This window comes from Sarcophilus harrisii, chromosome 2 (genome assembly GCF_902635505.1).
Source record: "Sarcophilus harrisii chromosome 2, mSarHar1.11, whole genome shotgun sequence".
NCBI classification, from domain to species: Eukaryota; Metazoa; Chordata; class Mammalia; order Dasyuromorphia; family Dasyuridae; genus Sarcophilus; species Sarcophilus harrisii.
Window position 1 is genome coordinate 334618041 of NC_045427.1, and position 18311 is coordinate 334636351.

An 18311-nucleotide genomic window follows, 5' to 3' on the forward strand; every position below is an offset into this window, starting at 1 on the left:
CTACTGGAATGCGACTACTGGTTATGCTTTAACTTTAAAACCCCTTATTCTGTTGGAATTGCCCTGGCAGACTCAGTGTTTGGTACTTTTTTTTTTTTGAAACAACCAGAAATCAGGCACCTTGGGACTTGTCAGTCTCCAGTTCTGTAACCCCAGGTTCTTTACTGGTATCCTGGCATTTTCAAAGTATTTTTCAAGCCTCTAAAAGTTCGGCATTTGCCTGCCTTGATGGTCTAACTGTGCATACTCTCATAGCTCTGCTCAGAAATCTGTATCCTGAGTAGGGACAGGTGGAGCTACTCCTTCTCCCCTGGAGTGGGTTGCCCCTTTGAATGGGCAGCACGACTGTCTTGAGCCCTGCTATCCCCTATATAAGCAGAGGTTGAGTTAAAGGCACAAATGACTGCAGACTACCTATCACAGTGAATTGTCCATCTCAAACTGGATTCTCTAACTAAGATGGTGCTCCATCTGTCATGCTGCAACAGGGAGCCTTTGTACTACTGTTAACTCTGGGACTGTCAGGGAGAGACTTGCCCTTGCCATATTAAGTCCTTGCATTTTTCTACTTCTATTTTGGTTTATTTGCCTCAAATAGGGTTGGTCAACATTTTGGTTCTGGGACCTTTCAGGTATCTAGGGGAAAGTAATTCAATGATTTGAACTGTTGTGCCACAGTTCCCTTAATGGTCCTGTCCCAGTTTCCCTAAATGGCGCTATTTCAGTTTCCCTGGATTGTTCTGCCTCAGTTCTTCTGTTTGCAAACCCCCCTCCTGTTCATTAGGACTGATATAATTTGGGGCTAGTTACCAACTCCAGATAAGGAAGATTTCAACGAAACCTATGGACAACCAACCCTCCTATAGACCTCAAGATCCTCCTGGCCTGGCTGATGGCCAGGGCTGGCAGCACCCTTCAGAAGGACGTGTGATTCTTCCAAAAGCTTTGAACTAACTTTTTGTTTCAAAACTGCACTCTCTAACTCACTTAGGGGGGACTCCCTTATAATGATGTTTTGCTGATTTCTTTTTCTTGCCTGGAATGGAATCCCTCACTGAGACCGCTGCCTGCCGACGCCTGACCTGTGCCAAGGTGAACCCTGCCCATCCCCCACTATGCTTGATCTGCGTCCCCAAGGACTTACACGCGACAAACACTGGAAAGTCGATTTCATGGACATGGAAACCTGGATTCAAGGACATCGTTTTCTTTTGCTTTTTGTTGACACCTTCTCAGGTTGACCCGAAGCCTTTTCTGTAAAATCTGAATCTGTTTTGGTCGTAGCCAAGAAACTTGTGACTGAAATTATCCCCGGTTCAGACTCCCTTTCTCCCTTGGGTCTGACAATGGCCCGGTTTTTGTTTCTAATGTTGTTTAGTCCCTAGCACAGGCCCTCAGAGTCAAGTGGTGCCTGCCCTGTGCCTATGGACCCGAGTTTGGGTCAGGTAGAAAGCATGAACAGGACACTAAAGGAGCACATTTCCAAGCTCCGGTTGGAAGCTGGCGAGACCTGGGTAGGAGTCTATTCAGTGCTGCGGTCAGAGTTCTCTATCCCACCTCTGCTCAGCCTCCCCTGCCCATGTCTGCTGGACCGGACCTCTAATCAGGTGATTGGATCCTGATTATTATTCTGATCCTGACCAGAAAAAGTTCCTTGTGGCTCTGCATTGTAACCCCACTGGACCGACCCATAACAGGTCATCCTCTCCAATCCCTCAGCAATGAAGATGGCCCACCATAAGGCATGGATCCATTGTTCACATCTGAAGCCTTGCTCTGCTCCTGAAGTGCCTACAGGACCCGACTCAGGAAGATGGCGTTTTCATATCTTATCCCCTTTTATGGTCTGATCCTCTTGCTTTCCCCATCCTCCTGGGGAAGCCCAGCCACTATTCTCCCCATAGATATGTGTGAACCTTAATAAGAACTACTGGGGGGAGGTGGAGGCCCAAAATGAGACTTATGGGCAGCCATGGTTCTATTTGGACCTATGCCATCTCTTGGGAAGGATCCCTCCAAAGAAGGAACCTCCTGAGGGAAAACATCCCCATAGGCCCTAATGCAGTTATTAATCCCCTTCATTTATCCCTGAGACCAGCCATGACTACATCTGGTCTGGAGGGGAAAACCACGACAGCCTCCACTTCCTGGAGAACTGCTGTCTCCCTCTAAGATCTTTATGTCAGCCCTTGATGGGATACATCTGCTGATAAACCTGACCAGGCCCACCCTTACCACAAGGCATAGGTGCCACCTGGGGGCAGAGGCCCACTCCATCCAGAATCTTTCACTCTGGGTTAACTTGGGGAGGGGTTCATGATGAGGCACGGTGCATCAAGTCGGAGAGCTACGATCTGGAGCGCTCCCTGTACAAAAAGTACTGTGTAGTGGTTACCAAGATTCCCCCATACAAAAATACCATAAACTCCCTAATATGGACCCTGACAGGGTCCTATTTTTGCATGTACCATGGGATTAACCCCTTGTATCAGTGAATTCACTTTAGCCTTGGAAGAATCCCCAGATCTTTTCCTGCTTATGTACATGCTCCCTCAGGTCTCTCTGCATTCTGAAGAAGGGGCCGAAGGATATTTTGGTCTGTTAGATAGGGCAAGGAGGGCTGCTCCTATTCTTGTCCCTCTTCTAGTGGAACTAGGAATAGTAGGCTCCATAGCCATGGTGATAACCAGTTGTTAGCTCTGGGTTCCCAGGTGGGCCAGGACTTAAAGGACCTGGAAAATCACATATCCATATTGGAGAACTCCTTAAACTCCTTGGCAGAGGTGGTCTCACAGAATCGTTGGGCCCTAGATACTCTATCTTAAGCAAGGAGGGATATGTATGGCCCTTGGGGAAGCTTGCTGTTTCTATGCTAACAACTCTGGGGTAATAAGAAAGTCCCTATCTGCAGTTAGACAGTGGATCAAGGACCAGGAGATGTCTCAACGCCAATCAATGTCTTGGTATAAATCACTTTTCAATTGCTCCCCCTGGGTAATCTCTCTTGTGACCTCCCTGATAGGCTCCCTCACCCTATTTCTGCTGGATCTACTGATTGCCCCTCGTTTGATTGTTTAACCACATGTATCAGGAAAAGGATCCAAGATGTTGTTTGTCGCCAGGGTCACTAACTCTCCCCTGGCCTCTGATGAGTCCAGTCTCTCATTGGTCTCAAGAAAAGGGGGGAATGAAGTGGAAAAGCATCCCAGATGGGACCGTGAGAAAAATAATCTTGAAACTCTTCACTTAGAAGTTTGTTACTAGCTCTTCATGCCCTAATGTAGATGGTATTTTTACAACCCCTGATATGCTGCCCTAAAAAACCTAAGACTTTGACAACTTCATAAACAAAGAAATACTGTCTTATTGCCTGTGTGGGAATGGCACCCTTAGTGTGATAATCATTGCCTTCTGTCTAGAATAGGAATTCCTTTTATTATGACAAATGTATCAAGAAACATTTTGATGTCTCTCTCTTCTTTCTATAATTATGTGGCCACTCATTCACTGACTCCTTTGTTCTGGTGGGGTTCAGTCGCTAGCTAGCAATAAGCAATAAGCAATAGCTTTAAATTTTCATTATTTTGGCTGCCCTGTGTTTTCTCTCGCCTGAGTACTTCAGTACTAAGTGGAATTTGTTAGGATTTGGACTTTAACCCTTGGCTGATCATGTGGTGATTACTGAACTAAAATGAAGGCTGCTCCCAGAGACCCCAAGAAAACCTTAACAGAGAACATTACATTTTAAAGAGAATATTACAACAATCTATTTGCATTACTAGAGGAGTAATGGGATTATTATTAGTAATAGTAATAGGATTTTCTTTAGAAGGTTATATTCTGAATATAATTCTTTAAATTTGAATGGTTCTTATGCTAGGATAAATTTCTTATGTCTATAGAAATGGCAGCTTTTTGCATGATTTTGATAACTGCTCTAATCTTGTTTTTCTTATAGACTAGATTATAAAGCATGTGTATAATATACATTTTCATTAGTAAAGCAAATATTGATCTCTTATTATTAAAAAACCCTAATGTTAAATTCCAATTTTAAAATACTCATTGCCAAGGCTGGTTACTTCTAACTAAAATTATAAATAATCCTTAGGGATGGATACAGGAAGTGAAAACCCTTTTTGTATTATCAATTCCTTTAATCTATTAACTTGATGAATTGAAGATGATATAGCATATGAAACACCCCAAGATATAAAAAATAAAAATATCTGCTTCTGAATACACCTTGTGGATTGGATTCTTTGAAGGTAGCTACTCCCTCAGGTTTTAGGGATAAACCAGTGGGCTTATAATATAGCTCATAAATTTCTATTAATAATCAGTTTTCCACAATGAATTTTCAGTGAAATCTTTTAAGGTGATGTAGTGTGAGAGACAAACTAGGATTAAGTTTCTACAGAAGTTAAAATTCAATTCCTCAGAAACCTTGAGCAGACAACGAGAAATACTGAGAAGCTAAATTTCCACAGAATGTTATAAGCCTTAAAGTAATGCAATGTAATGTAATATAAAGGTAAGATAATAAGCTTTCAGAAGAAGAGACTCACTTGGCTGCCAACTCTTGATTAAGATGTCTAAAGTTAGGAGGGGAAAAGGTTTTTCTTTACTGAGCTTGCTTAATAAGCCTCATGCATATAAGCTGACACACCCTCAAATAGAATTAGCACCTCATTAATAAACTATGGAATGTATGAAGAGGAAGGGGAAACATGTTTAGGAGTAGCATGTAAGGAATGATGTAATCTTAAGGGCAAATAACCAATCCATTCTTTAAGGGAAGGGAACTATGCTGAACTAAGAGCATAAAGTTTGTCGGCTTCTGTACCTAGGGCTCCCCCTTCCCATTAGAGACATGGAGCCTGCTTCTGGACAAAAATGTCCAATTCCTCTGGACTTTCTAATAAAATTTCTTTGTTACCTGACTTTTAGAGTCAGCCTGTTTTTTAACAGTAGTAAGAATGTATCATTCTACAAAATATCTCCTCTCCTACTCCCCCACCAAACTTGGGGCATACTCTTACAAATACACAACATATTTATGGGAAGAGTGAGTTCAAATTTAGAGTATAATGGTAATGACAAACCTGTTAAAGATGCATATATGACAAAGACAACTCATAACTGCAGAGGCTTAAGGTCCTTTCTTTCTTTCTTTTTTTTTTTTTTTGCTGAGGCAATTGGGGTTAAGTGACTTGCCCAGGGTCACACAGCTAGGAAGTGAATGAGATGAGGTGAGATCTTTCAAGACAGTTGTGAAAATTGAGTAAGGCTTCATCTATTTCAAAGTTTGAGTAGACCTGAAGGACTTTAAGCATTAAGTCAAGGGCATACTTAAGCCCCCTCCCTGCTATCCTCCCTATGTCAGTCAAATATGGGCAACTATGTACTTATTGGTCAAGTTCAATTTCTTGGGTAGTTCCCTCGTTTAGAATGCAAGATCCTCAGCCAATAAGGATGAGGGTGAGTGGTGGGAGGGATAAAAAGTGTTGACCCTGCCCCTGAAGGTGCCTCCTCCCTTCGATTGTTTGCTAGATGGGTGGGATGACCGATTCTTGTGAGAACTTATAATAAACTTTGCTTTGCTTCTAGAGATCTCTCCAGCTTTTTTTTTTTTATTAAATGCTATCTGAATCACACAGAAGTGTTAAGTGTCTGAGGCCAGATTTGAATTCAGGTTGGTCCTACTGACTTCAGGGCTAGTGCTCTATCCATTGCACCACCTAGCTGCCCCAAGGTCCTTTTTTAAATAGAGGCTTTATGAAACCCATTGAGCACAGCGTCACTCCTGAGAGGATTATCTATCTGGGTTTCCTAGGGCTATATCTCTCTATAACCAATTCTTTTCTGTGCTGCCACTTACTTCTTTCTGGTTCATCTGGAATCTATATCTGTACTTCCTGATGCATAAAGTAGCGTCTCCTATAGTTGAGTTGCTCCTCCTTCCTTCCTGAGGTTGCCATTTCTCTAATTCTCCAGAGGCCAGCTATGTGGGATGTGACTAATTTGTTTTTTCACATAATATCTGAAGGCCAGTTATTGGTTACATTTTATTCCCCCCTTATTGATATCATTCTATGGCCCCTACCAGTAGTTAACTTCTTAACTGTTCAGCTAGGGAGCAACGTGGGCAGTGGGACATTCAGGATTGTTGGGTGGGCAATCAGCATCCTTAAGACAGCCCAGAGATGGGACCTGATGCATTATTTGCAAAGGCATCATTCCCAAACATCAACCTCTTCACCCTGGATACCACCCCACTTTGTTAATTTGTTTAATTTGCTAATTTGAGATTTGTTTCCTTTAAGCTCCAAGGAACTTCTAATTACTCCTTCAGCCTGAAGATCATGGGACACTCCACATCTCCTAGATGCTCCTAGATGCAAGATCTTCAGATCTTGCACTTCCTCTCTTGGCCTGAAACTTCCATTGAATACAGGGACAACACTATGACCCTTGTCAGCTTGAAGCAGCTACAGAAAATGAGACTTTGTCCCTTTGCTCCAAATGAATTTGGGGGAACTACTTGAGGGAGGAAATGATGTAAATTGTATCCCCTTTAATCTTTGGAGGGGCCCTGATGTAAACTGTGTGCCCCCTTTTGGGGGGAGGGGTTGGAAAGGAAGGGAGAAGGGTGCCCCTGACTCTCACACCCTCTCAGCCTCTAGGGGAGGGAGGGGACTATCCCCTTCCCAGACAACTCCCAGATAAATAATCTCATTCAATTGGAAATCTTGGCCTGGGCCATAGTCAATATCCTCTCTTGAGTTGCTCAAACTTCTCCCCAGCTCCAGGCCAAGATTAACCCATATAACCAAGGATTTATCAACCCATCTTGGCTAAATTCCTAATCAGGAGTTTGTCCACTAAGAAAGCTGTCTTCTTAGTGTAAATAAACCCATTCCTGTCACAAACCTCAAGCCTGTGCAACTGGTCTAGGGGAAATCCCATTGCTTTTAGGAGATCTCTTACCCTCAATTCTCACAACCTCATTATTATGGTTCCCAGTACATTAAGGGGACCACTGGATGAGGTGTTTAGACTCTCTCCCATTAGCTCCAGCTTCCACTGATGTGTTCTTTCCCGTGGTAAAGGGTTCTTCTGCCCCAGGTTCATATAAGTACTTAATAGTGATATTAGCATTTACAAAGAAATATTTACATCAAATTTATAGGAAGAACAAACATGCAAAAACATGTCCCTTATCCTCCATGCTCCCCCAAAATGGGAACATAATAAGTCTTTGGTATACTTCATGGTATAGGGAGCAGAGGGAGATTAGATTCACAGTTCAGTTTAGTTCCTATATTGCAGCATTCCATCAAGTTCCAAGTCCAAACCCTCCCTTGAGCTAAAATCCCAGTTACCCTTGTCTTTTCAGAGCTGGCTGCGGCTGCAACCCAATTCTGACTCCAGTAGATCTATCACTGCCTTTATGTAGATCAAAAAAAGACAAGAAAAACAAAGAAAACATAACCTCAAGACCATTTTTCAGAGTAAAATAGGAGAACACTCTAACAAGTTCTTAGCACTTGCACTGGGGGTAATATGCCCTCCATTCTATCTGGATATACAAGAAAGATTGTTTAGTGTCATAGTTTTAAAGACAGCCTATTTTTTTTATACAGCCAGCAGAAAGTGGCCATTAGGTAGGGGAATGCAGAATGTCTTCTAGAAGCAGGTCCCTGTGTATTTCCTAAATGACTGCCTCCAATTTAAGTGATCTGGGCATGCACAAAGCAAAGCTCTGGTTACACTCAGACACTGAGATTTTTTCCCTTAAATCTGTCATAGAAGAGTTCACTCTTGATAAAGGAAATGCCTGATGTAGCATCTTTTTTTTTTTGCAGTTAATTTAATACCTTGTGATTATATCCTAGACTGGATTGAGAGTTGGCAAAGGATAATCTAAATATCTGTACTTAAGTCTTATGTGCCATGGTATTCATGTTAATCTCACTGGAGCACAGAGTTTTCTAAACATTGGTTTTGGGAGATGTTGGGAGTGATTATGGGAGAATGGTGCAATGTGAGAAATTTATTTGGTTTCCACAGTTGTGAAAATTAAATTGGAGAAATGAAACTTAAATGAGAAAACTGAAACCTATAAGGGCATCAAAGAATAATCAAGGATATAGGTTATCTTCTTTAAAAGAATGTAAACTCCTTGGGGGCAGGGACTGATTATGTAATAAGGGGTAGAGATTCATGTCATATAATTTCTGTAACTTCCAGTTAAAGGGGGAACAGGGGAGAGACTTGTGCTTCAGGATAGAAAATAAAATGCTGCCTTTGAAGTTCCAAAGGTGTGTCTACTAACCTAGGCACCCATTCTTGCAAGAATGTAAAATAAACCTTTCCTGCATTCATCACTGAGTCAGTGGAATTCAAGGTAAGTTATTTTGTTTCTTATAAATGGAAGCCTGTCCAAGATCCAGACATTATGAGTTCCAGGTTGGTTTCTGGCACCTGGAGGAGATGCATGCCATTGATTGTCGATTTCAATGGCCTCATGGATCAGTTCCAGGTCTCCCACTCCTAGACTGTCCTAGATCCTAGGATCATGTTGGTTAGTAAGGTCACTGATGAATCCAGGAAAACAGGAAGGGAAATAGACATTCTGTCACAGCCCAGCAACTCTGTGTGCAGACCAAGGGTAAAAACGCAAACTATTTATTATTGTCATTGGAGGCTGGGACCATCTTGCAGGGTCTAAAGCAGAGGTCCTCAAACTATGGCCTGCGGGCCAGATGTGGCAGCTGAGGACGTTTATCCCCCTCACCCAGGGCTATGAAGTTTCTTTATTTAAAGGCCCACAAAACAAAGTTTTTGTTTTTACTATAGTCTGGCCCTCCAATAGTCTGAGGGACAGGGAACTGGCCCCCTATTTTAAAAGTTTGAGGACCCCTAGTAAAGTGTCAGAAATATTGGTAAAATGATGGTTTAATAGTGGCAGGGAGTGGGAACCTCTGGGACATATATTGGAAGAGAGGGGATATCAGGAAATCTAGAGTTGAGTAAACATTAGTGTTAAGGACCACACCTAAGTGTGAAGGGGAGGTTGATTCTCCAAAAAGCCCCCACAGCTGTGAATCATAACACACTTGAAAGAATTGGAAATTAGCCTTTACTGACACAGATGTTGCTTGTGAATTGGGAATGAAATAAATTGGAGGGAAGCAGGAAGAGGTCAGAGAATATAATTGCCTCTCAGTCTCCTTATATCATTATCTCACACAAAGGGATCTGTTCTGCTGGACAGAATTAGCTCACCAGCAGCTACTGGCAGGTGGCTCCTATGACACATTAGTGATCTCAGACCACTGGAGTGTGGAGATTTTTATGCTGGGATACAGGAAGGATTTACACAAGACTCTAGGAAAGAGGCAGTAAAGAAGTCGGGTCCCAGAAGGGGTTCTTCTTTAGGAAGTAGGGAAGGAACAACTCTGCACTAGACAGAAAAGGAATTTTAAAAAGCAGTTTGTGTTTGTATGTGTATGTGTGTGTTTTGTCTTCTATTACAAAGTAAAAAAAAAAAAAAAAAATTGGCCCCTAAATTTTAGGATTTAAAAGCACTTGTTTAAAAGCCATTTTAAGTCTCTGTGTGCTTGTCAAGCATGTTGATACAAACCTGAATTTTTCTTAAGCTTTCAAGGTTTTCTTTTTAGAAAGAAATGACCAGGGCCGATGCATATGAACTTATGTTCACTCCAGCTTCTTCAAAGAATGGTAGGTATCCCAAAACCTCTACCCCAGTCTGGAGGCAATTTCACATGGGTCCTTATGTCCCCCAACCCTGTAGAGTCCCAAAATTCTTCTCTGGGGACTCTGGACTCTAAAAGGGTGTGATCTATTTCCAAGAGGCTTGGGAAAATCTAGGGAAATCCACTTTACATGTTAAAATCTTTCCCCCTTCTCTACACAGCAATCCACATGGGTTTTAAGGAAGAGTACAAAATTTAGGGGAGGATATAGGAGCCATTCCCATTTTGCTTCCAGAGGCCTGTGTCTCCATCTCAGGTCTCAAATAGTTTAGTCCCAATGCAAATTAAGACAATTCTGAGGTACCACTACATATCTCTCAGATTGGCTAAGATGTTAAGAAAAGATAATGACGAATGTTGGAGATGTGAGAAAATTGGGACACTAATACATTGCAGGTGGAGTTGTCAGTTGATACTATTCTAGAGAACAATTTGGAACTATACCCAAAGAGCTATCAAACTATGTATACCCTTTGGTCCAGCAATGTTTCTCCTGGGCTTATATCTCAAAGAGATCATAAAAAAGGGAAAGAGACCCACATTGCAAAAATGTTTGTGGCAGCCCCTTTTGTAGCGGCAAGAAACTGGAAACTGAGTGGATGCCCATCAGTTGGAGAATGGTTGAATAAGTTATGGTATATTATGGTTCTGAAATATTCTTGTTCTATAAGATCAGCAGGATGATTTCAGAGAGGCCTGGAGAGACTTACGTGAACAGATGACTCATAAGTCACACAGGGATTGAGAATTTCTCAAGACAAATTGAAATTTGTGAAATATGAGGTAAAATAATTAGGTTATTGTATAAGTGAAGGGAAAAAGCAATTAGATCCTGTAAATTACTTTAGGGAAAGAATGGAAACAGTAAAGGTAAGGGATTGGTACATAGGGCATTGGTCACTGAAATTTTAACCATAACTTATGTTACCTAAGAACATTGCAGTGATTCATGTGCAGGGGCACCAAAGAGGAGATTCATTTGAGACAAGGGGAAACTGCTTTGCGGATGAGGAGGAAAAGTGAGCTGGAGAAGAGGAATCTGTAAGTACAGAGGAAATGATGGTGCTAATTCTAGCATATCCACCTCAACTGCCTCCACCTTCCTTTACCAAGAAGCAGGAAATCCAAAGCCTTGGCACTCAGGAGGATAAAGAAGGGGACTGGTTCCTCCCTGATGGCAGAGAGATACTGACTACAGCAGGTATGAGACATGTGCTCCCACATTTACATCAGGGCAGTCATTGGGGTGTCCAAGACCTGTGTGATGTGGTGCTAAGTTTGTGGCACTGGGCTTGTACACAATAGCAAGCAACTTGTCAATGGTGTCCTGTTTGTCATAGGATGAACAGGGCAGCCCAATGACAAGTCCAAAAAGGAGGAAGGCCTCCTGGCATCAGGCCTTTCCAAAGCACACAGATGAACTTTGCTGAGCTGCCATCAGTGGAGCATCTCAAATACCTGTTGGCTGTAGTGGACCATCTGAGCTCTTGGTCTTCCTCCTTGCCTGAGCAACTGCCTTGGCAGTCGTAAGAGTCCTCCTTGAGCATATCACTCCAGGGTATGGGTTGGTGGAACAGGTACATTTGGACCAAGGCACCTGTTTCACAGCTAAGATCCTCCGATCTGTGGCCCAAGCTCTAGAAATATCAGGGGACTTACATACCCCATGGCATCTGCCCTCATCAGGCTAAGTGGAAAAGATGGATAAGGAAATTAAACAGCAACTGACTAAATTGGCATTAGAGACAATTTCCCTGGACCAAGTGCCTTCCCCTTGCCTTATTAAAAATTAAAACAAAACCCCAAAGGGATGTGGGATTATCACCTTATGAATTATTGTATGGTCACCCTTATCCAAAAGGGATTCAAAATTCTTTCTTTGATCCAATATTTGAGACCAAGGATTTGTTTTTAAGGAAATGTCATGTCTTTACTGCAACATTTGATACAACTAAAAGGGCTTATTGCTCAGACTTCTCCCTTAAAATTTACAATGCATAAGTTCTAGCTTGGTCCTGGTTCAGACGTGGAAGGAGGACAAGCTGACCCTAAGCTGGGAAGGATCATTCCAGATCCTCTTGACATCAGATATCGCAGAGCATACACAGGAAAGAGGGTGGACTCGGCATACCAGAATTAAAGGACTGGTGGACACTCCAAGGGTGTGGACTTCCAAACTAAATCCAGAGAATAAGCTGAGACAAACATTGAAAAGGAACTGATGAACTGGGCATGTAAAATCTTAATGGTATTGATCTGGGGTACCTTCTTGGGGCACTGCCTAAATCAAACAAGTACAGGGCCATGGATGGGAGAGAGTAAGTGTGAATGGACTTGTATTCGTTGACCAAAGAGGGTAGATATTATAGAGTGTGGTGAGCATAGAAACAGATGGATCAAGTCAAATATTGTTTGTGATGATGGGTCAGTGCTTAATTGTGTCCACCAGCATTCATCAGAGGATAATGAGGACAAATTGGTGATGCTAATGGGGAGATACCTGGCCCCCAGCACAAATTATAAAGGAATATGGACCAGTGACACGGGCCCAAGATGGTGGTTGGAGATATTGGACACGAATAAATATATTAAACCAATTAATTCAACTGAAAGCAGTCTTAGAGGTAACTAACCAAACTGCCCTTAATCTATTAGCTGATCAAGCCACCCAGACAAGAGAAGTGGTTTTATAACATTATCTGTTAGCAGAGGAAGGAAGGGTCTGTGAGAAACCAAACCTGTCTACTTCTTGTATGCAAATTGATGACAACAGACAAGTAGTAAAAGAAATTACTAAGGGTATTTGCAGGATAGTTCATATGCCCGTACAAGTTTGGAAATCTCCCTTCACAAATAGCTGATGGTCCTGGTTTGAGGGTGGCTGGTGGAAACAGCTCTTATGGTATGGACTTATTGCAATCAGTGGTATTATTCTGTTGCCACTATATTTACCCTATATAATTACATTGGTAACAAGAATAGTTCAAAGATCACTGTCAAGAATCTTTCATACAGAGGATGCCATTAAAATGATGATTTTTACAGAAAGAGGGATGGGAGGCAGTAGCAGGGGATGATCCAGAAGAGATTAACAAGCAATGTGTAGAGATGGGGGATTGTATGGGAAAAGGTGAAGAATTTACAGATTAAGCACATATTGATCAGAGACTGTTAGTTAAAGTAGATCAAGCCTATAGGCCTCTGTTTTGGCTTCTCTGGAGTCACATGATTTTAGATAAGGCCTGGACTACATTCCATTGTCCAAAGAAGGGATTAAGTGGCTGAAGAAGCTGTACATCTCCTTATCTACTGCATTCCACTGACCAAATAGGGGAATACAGACTTATGTGACCAATTACAACATATATAGAGAAGGGAATTTTGAGGGTTCTTTGTCTGAAATGTTTAAAAGCTGTAAGCATTTTCAAGGTTGTGGCCCTATCCTGCTGTGAAATTTAGCTCACATACCAGGATAGGGTCCGCTTCTCAAGATTCTAATAAATAATTCTGCTTTCTAGGATTGATCTCTGTAGTAGTCAATTTAGGTAGGTCTTTCTGTCCCAAACATTAGCAACATATCCCATTTTCCACATTCTGTACCTTCATAAAGTTCCTCTCCAGAATGAAGTCTTTGATGTTCAGTAAGTTGATGTCTCAGATGTATCATAGGCTACTGAGGGGCTTTTTATTGGCAATTACAGTCTCAGAATATTTTGAATCAATTTTTCTTTATTGTAGAAATCTATCATCTAGAAGCTGAAGGATGGGTTTTTCACACAAGTTCATATAAGTCTTCTCACATTTTTCTGTTAATTATTTTATTTATTTTTGCAGAAGCAATTGAAGCAAATTTATTTTTGCAGAAGCAAAGTGACTTCCCCAGGGTCACACAGCTAGGAAGTGTTGTGTCTGACTTCAAGGCTGGTGCTCTATCCACTGCTCCACCTCGCTGCCCTGTCTCACATTTTTCTGAATGCATCCTGCTCATCATTTTATAGCACAATTTTTTCCATCACAATCATAGATCACAACTTGTTAAGTCATTTTCCCAACTGAGGCATCCCCTCAATTTACAATTCTTTTCTGACACAAAAAGAGCTGGTATAAATATTTCTGAACATATGGGTTATTTTCCTCTTATCCTTTTGGGATACATACATAACAGTGGTATTGCTTATCAAAAGACATGAAGTTTAGACATTGTTCCAAATGAATCTCCAGAAGGGTTGGACCAGTTTACAATTCTATCCACCAGTGCATCAGTGTCTCAATATTTCCACATTTAATCCAACATTTGTCCTTTTCCTTTTCTGTCATGTTAGTCAATTTAAAAGGTATGAGTTGTTGTGATTTGCAATCTGCTTATGATAAATGATTTAGAGCATTGTTTTGTGACTACTGATAGCTTGGATTTCTTTTGAAAAATCTTGACCATTTGGCAATTGGGATACTGCTCTTATTTTTATAAATTTGATTCAGTTCAGTATCTATTAGAGAAAGACACTTTATCAGAGACACTTATTGTAAAAATTTTTACTCCAATTTCCTTAGAATTTTGGTTGCATTGGTTTTACTTCTGAAAACCCTTTTAAAATTTCATGTAATCAAAGTTATCTATTTTGATTTCTGTTATCCTCTGCCTATCTTTCTCATATACATTCACACACTCACTCTCTTGTTGGGTCATAAACCTTTTCCTTATCCATATGACAGATATATTTCTTATGCTGCTCCAATTTGCTATAAAAATAGCAATATGTCTAATATCTAAATACCTATATGTCTAATCATTTTGACCTTCTTGGTAAATAAGTGTGACATATTGCTTTCTGTCCAGTTTCTGCCAAACAACATTCCAATTCTGCAACAAATTTTAGTCAAATGAGTTTTTTCCCTCCCAAAATTTTAATCTTTGGCTTTATTAAACACTATATTACTATGGTCATTTACTGTAGTATACTCTTTGGTTAATCTATTCCACTGATCCACCACTATTTCTAACAACTTTTCTTAGCCAGTACCAGACTATTAATCACCATTTTGTAATATAATTACCACTTTACAGTTCAAGGTCTATTAATATAGCTAGGCTACTTTCCTTCACTTTTTTTTTTTCATTTTCCTTTATATTTCTCACTTTTTGTTCTTCCAGATGATTTATCTTTCTTGTTAAATTGGTTCAACCATATTTCTCAGTCAATATCAGACTGCTTCAATAATCACCACTTTATAATATAATCACCACCTTATAAAAGTTTAAGATCTGATGTGACTAGGCCACTTTCCTTCATAATTTTTTTCATTTCCCTTTATATTCTTGACATTTTGTCCCAGATGATATCTCTTTCTTGTAATAATGATGAATGATCATAATAAGACTACAAGTTAAGTTGGTTCAATGCATTCAGCCACTGGAAAGAGAGCCCTTAACTTTTGACAGTCCCCAAAAGTGAAAGGTGTAATGGGCTGAGGTTTGAGCTGATGCACTGAGGTCCCAAGTACATGAGGCTAGATAGTAATTGGGCTATACTCTTATTAATATACATGATTGGATTAAGAATGGTCCCTGCCCACTCTCCTTGCAAGTCCTGATGTGTTGTATAGGAAATGACGATTTTGGTGGGTGGAGGCAGAGAGAGAGGGAGCAAGACAAGCTGGGGGAGATTGGGCTGAGTTCGAGACTCCGAGCTGCTGGTTGTGTGGCTGCTGGTCGAGCTAGCTTCTTGACTCAGCTGCACACATTGCTATCGCCGATTCTCTTCCACCTCCGATCCTTCTTCACTGAGAATAAAGACTGACGATTTTCCCCTAACCTGAATTCCTGTCTCGTGCTGATCTTAAAATACACGATCTTAACAGAAAGGGAAGCTAATGGGACCTGTAACAGCACAAATAAAAGAAGTTCTTTCGAAGAGGTAGAGACCAACACCAGAAAATACAACAGCATTCAATGGACTGAGATTGGCAAAGTACAGTTTCCAGTCTGAGAGATTTCACTGCACTGAACTGAGATCAGAAACATAAGGCATTAGAGAGTTTCTTAACTCTAATAAGGGTGAGGCAGAGATTTGAGAAACGTGGTAACAAAATTCCTGGCACATCCTAATACTGTTTATTCAAGGATGACTTCTTCCACCCAAGGCATGAGTGGGATTTCACCATTAAGTTCAAATCCTATCACAGGCATAAACATGAAACTGTTGTGTCACTCTGGGCAAGCCACTTAACCCATCTCAACTTCCGTTTCCATATCTGTAAGTTGGGGATAAGAATAGTACCTACCTCACAGCAATGTTAAGAATCAAGTAATATATATATATATATATATAAAATGCTTTGGAAACCTAAAAAAGTGATGATGAGGGATGACGATGACAATGACAATGATGACAACACATTTGACGAGGTTGGAAAAGAAGTTACCCTTTGTCCCATTTTAGGGAGATAAGATGGGTATTACATTCAACTCGTCCCATGATGATAAGATGCCACTATAACATGCTTATTAATGAGGGTCTCCAAAGGAGGAGGCTAAGTTCCTAAAAGTAATGGGTTTGATAAATTAGATTGTGCAAAGCAAAATTAGATATGATCTGCTATAACTTATAGCTAGTCTAACTCAGGGGCAATTAGTTACTGCCTTCTTAGCAGAATAGTACTCAGAAAACCGCAGGTTTTAGCTATAGGTTTTACTATACAACTATGCAGAAGTAGTCTAATAAACTAGTAAAATCTGAAGCAGATATGGCAGCAGAGTCTATTTAAATAGGCACTCTGAGCATAAACACCACACTGCCAAGAATAATGATAACTTTTTTGGGGAGGGAGTTTTGGATATGTAGTTCCTAAAACACAGGGCTGATAACATAATTGATGACAAGCCTATGGAGATATCAATACAACTGTATGAGGAAATATAACACTATGACATTTGGGGCCCTTCAGTTTCATCTCTGCCATCTGGTAGGGAGTCAGCATCTGTACTGAGCCCTTTTGGGGAACACTTGGTGTTGTCTGAATCCTCCCATATAATTATCCAAGCAATACTGAATACCCATGGGGAGAAGGAGAAAGGTTGTTGTGAAACATTTATTCTTTAATGATGGAGATAAAGAAAGCAGAAGTCCCTCCAAATTTCCCACACAATTTTGTGTGGTCCATAGAGGAAGGTAAAAATGGCACCTTGCCACGGGAGTGGAACAAAGTCATGTCTATCACAATTAACAGTTGTGACCTCTTCAATGTCATTGACCAAACAGCTCAAGTCTAGGGTAGGTGATCACAAACTTCATCAGTGCTTTTTCCTTCATTTCTGCAGCTGAGAAGTCCAGAGTATTTTGCTTTTACCTGGAAGAGTCCAGTATAACTTAGCCATCCTTCCACAGGACAACTTGGAATTGTGCCTCTTATTGATACATTAAAGTGGAAGGCTTCCCTTCACGAGGACCTTGATGTATGCCATCATACTGACAATGCTGCCTGTACCATTGTGGCCTTAGCCACAATCATTGAAGTCCCAGATAGGAAGGTAGCCTGGCCCAAATCAGCCTTGACTGGGCAATAAAGTCTAAGAAAGTCCAGGGTCCAGCCTATTAAGTTTGGGGAATATAGTGGATAGGGAAAACTCAGGATATTATGAACACAGCTGACTTCTCCCTGGACTTGGGAGACTTCTATTTCCTTGGGTAAGATGACCAAGACTTTCTATTAATCAGGAGCCTTGTTTCCTGCTTTGAGAGATCCCTTAGGAGAGGCTGCTCCAAGCCTGCTACAGAGAAGGGGAACAAGGTTAACCTTCCCTTTGATCTCGGGTCTTGCATCTGCTGTGTCCATCCTTGGGGGAAGAGGAAAACAGAAAATTTCTGTCTTCTGTCCACTAAACTTCTTGAAAAGACTGTGGTCTATCAATAAATGGTTCTATTTTCTCTTAACCTTTCTTAATTTTCTCAACTTTCTCAATAATTTGGCTTCTCAACTCATCATTCCACTGAAGAGAAAACAGAAATTTTCTTTTGTAGATTCACATTTCATATCCAATTGTGCTACTTTGTGCTTATTTTCCAGTCTCTGGAAAGTAGAGGAGTAGCGAAATAGGTCCTTCCATCTGACTGTCTGCTTTCCCTTTCATGGTTAATGATGAAAATTCTCACACCTGATCATATCCTACAATTCTTAGTGATTCTGAACCACTGAGGGTAATTATTCCCCACCCCCCACCATTCTTTATTTTCTTTAAACACTCCGCCTAAAACACCATTCACTTCTTTGGTTACCTGTTTTTTTCTTTTAAAAATTTTTTTCTTTTGAAGCAATTGGGGTGAAGTGACTTACCCAGTACAGAGGGCCACAGACAGTGGGGGAACTCTGGGTGAGGTATAAGCCCAGAGGGAACCTGTTGGCAATGTCTGGTTTGGCTCTCATCTCTCCTTGGGGGCATCTCAGCCTTCCTGAGAAGTCAGGGGGCATGACAACCTGTGTTCTACTTGAAGCAGAGATACTTGCAGTAAAGAGGCATCTACATAATAATAG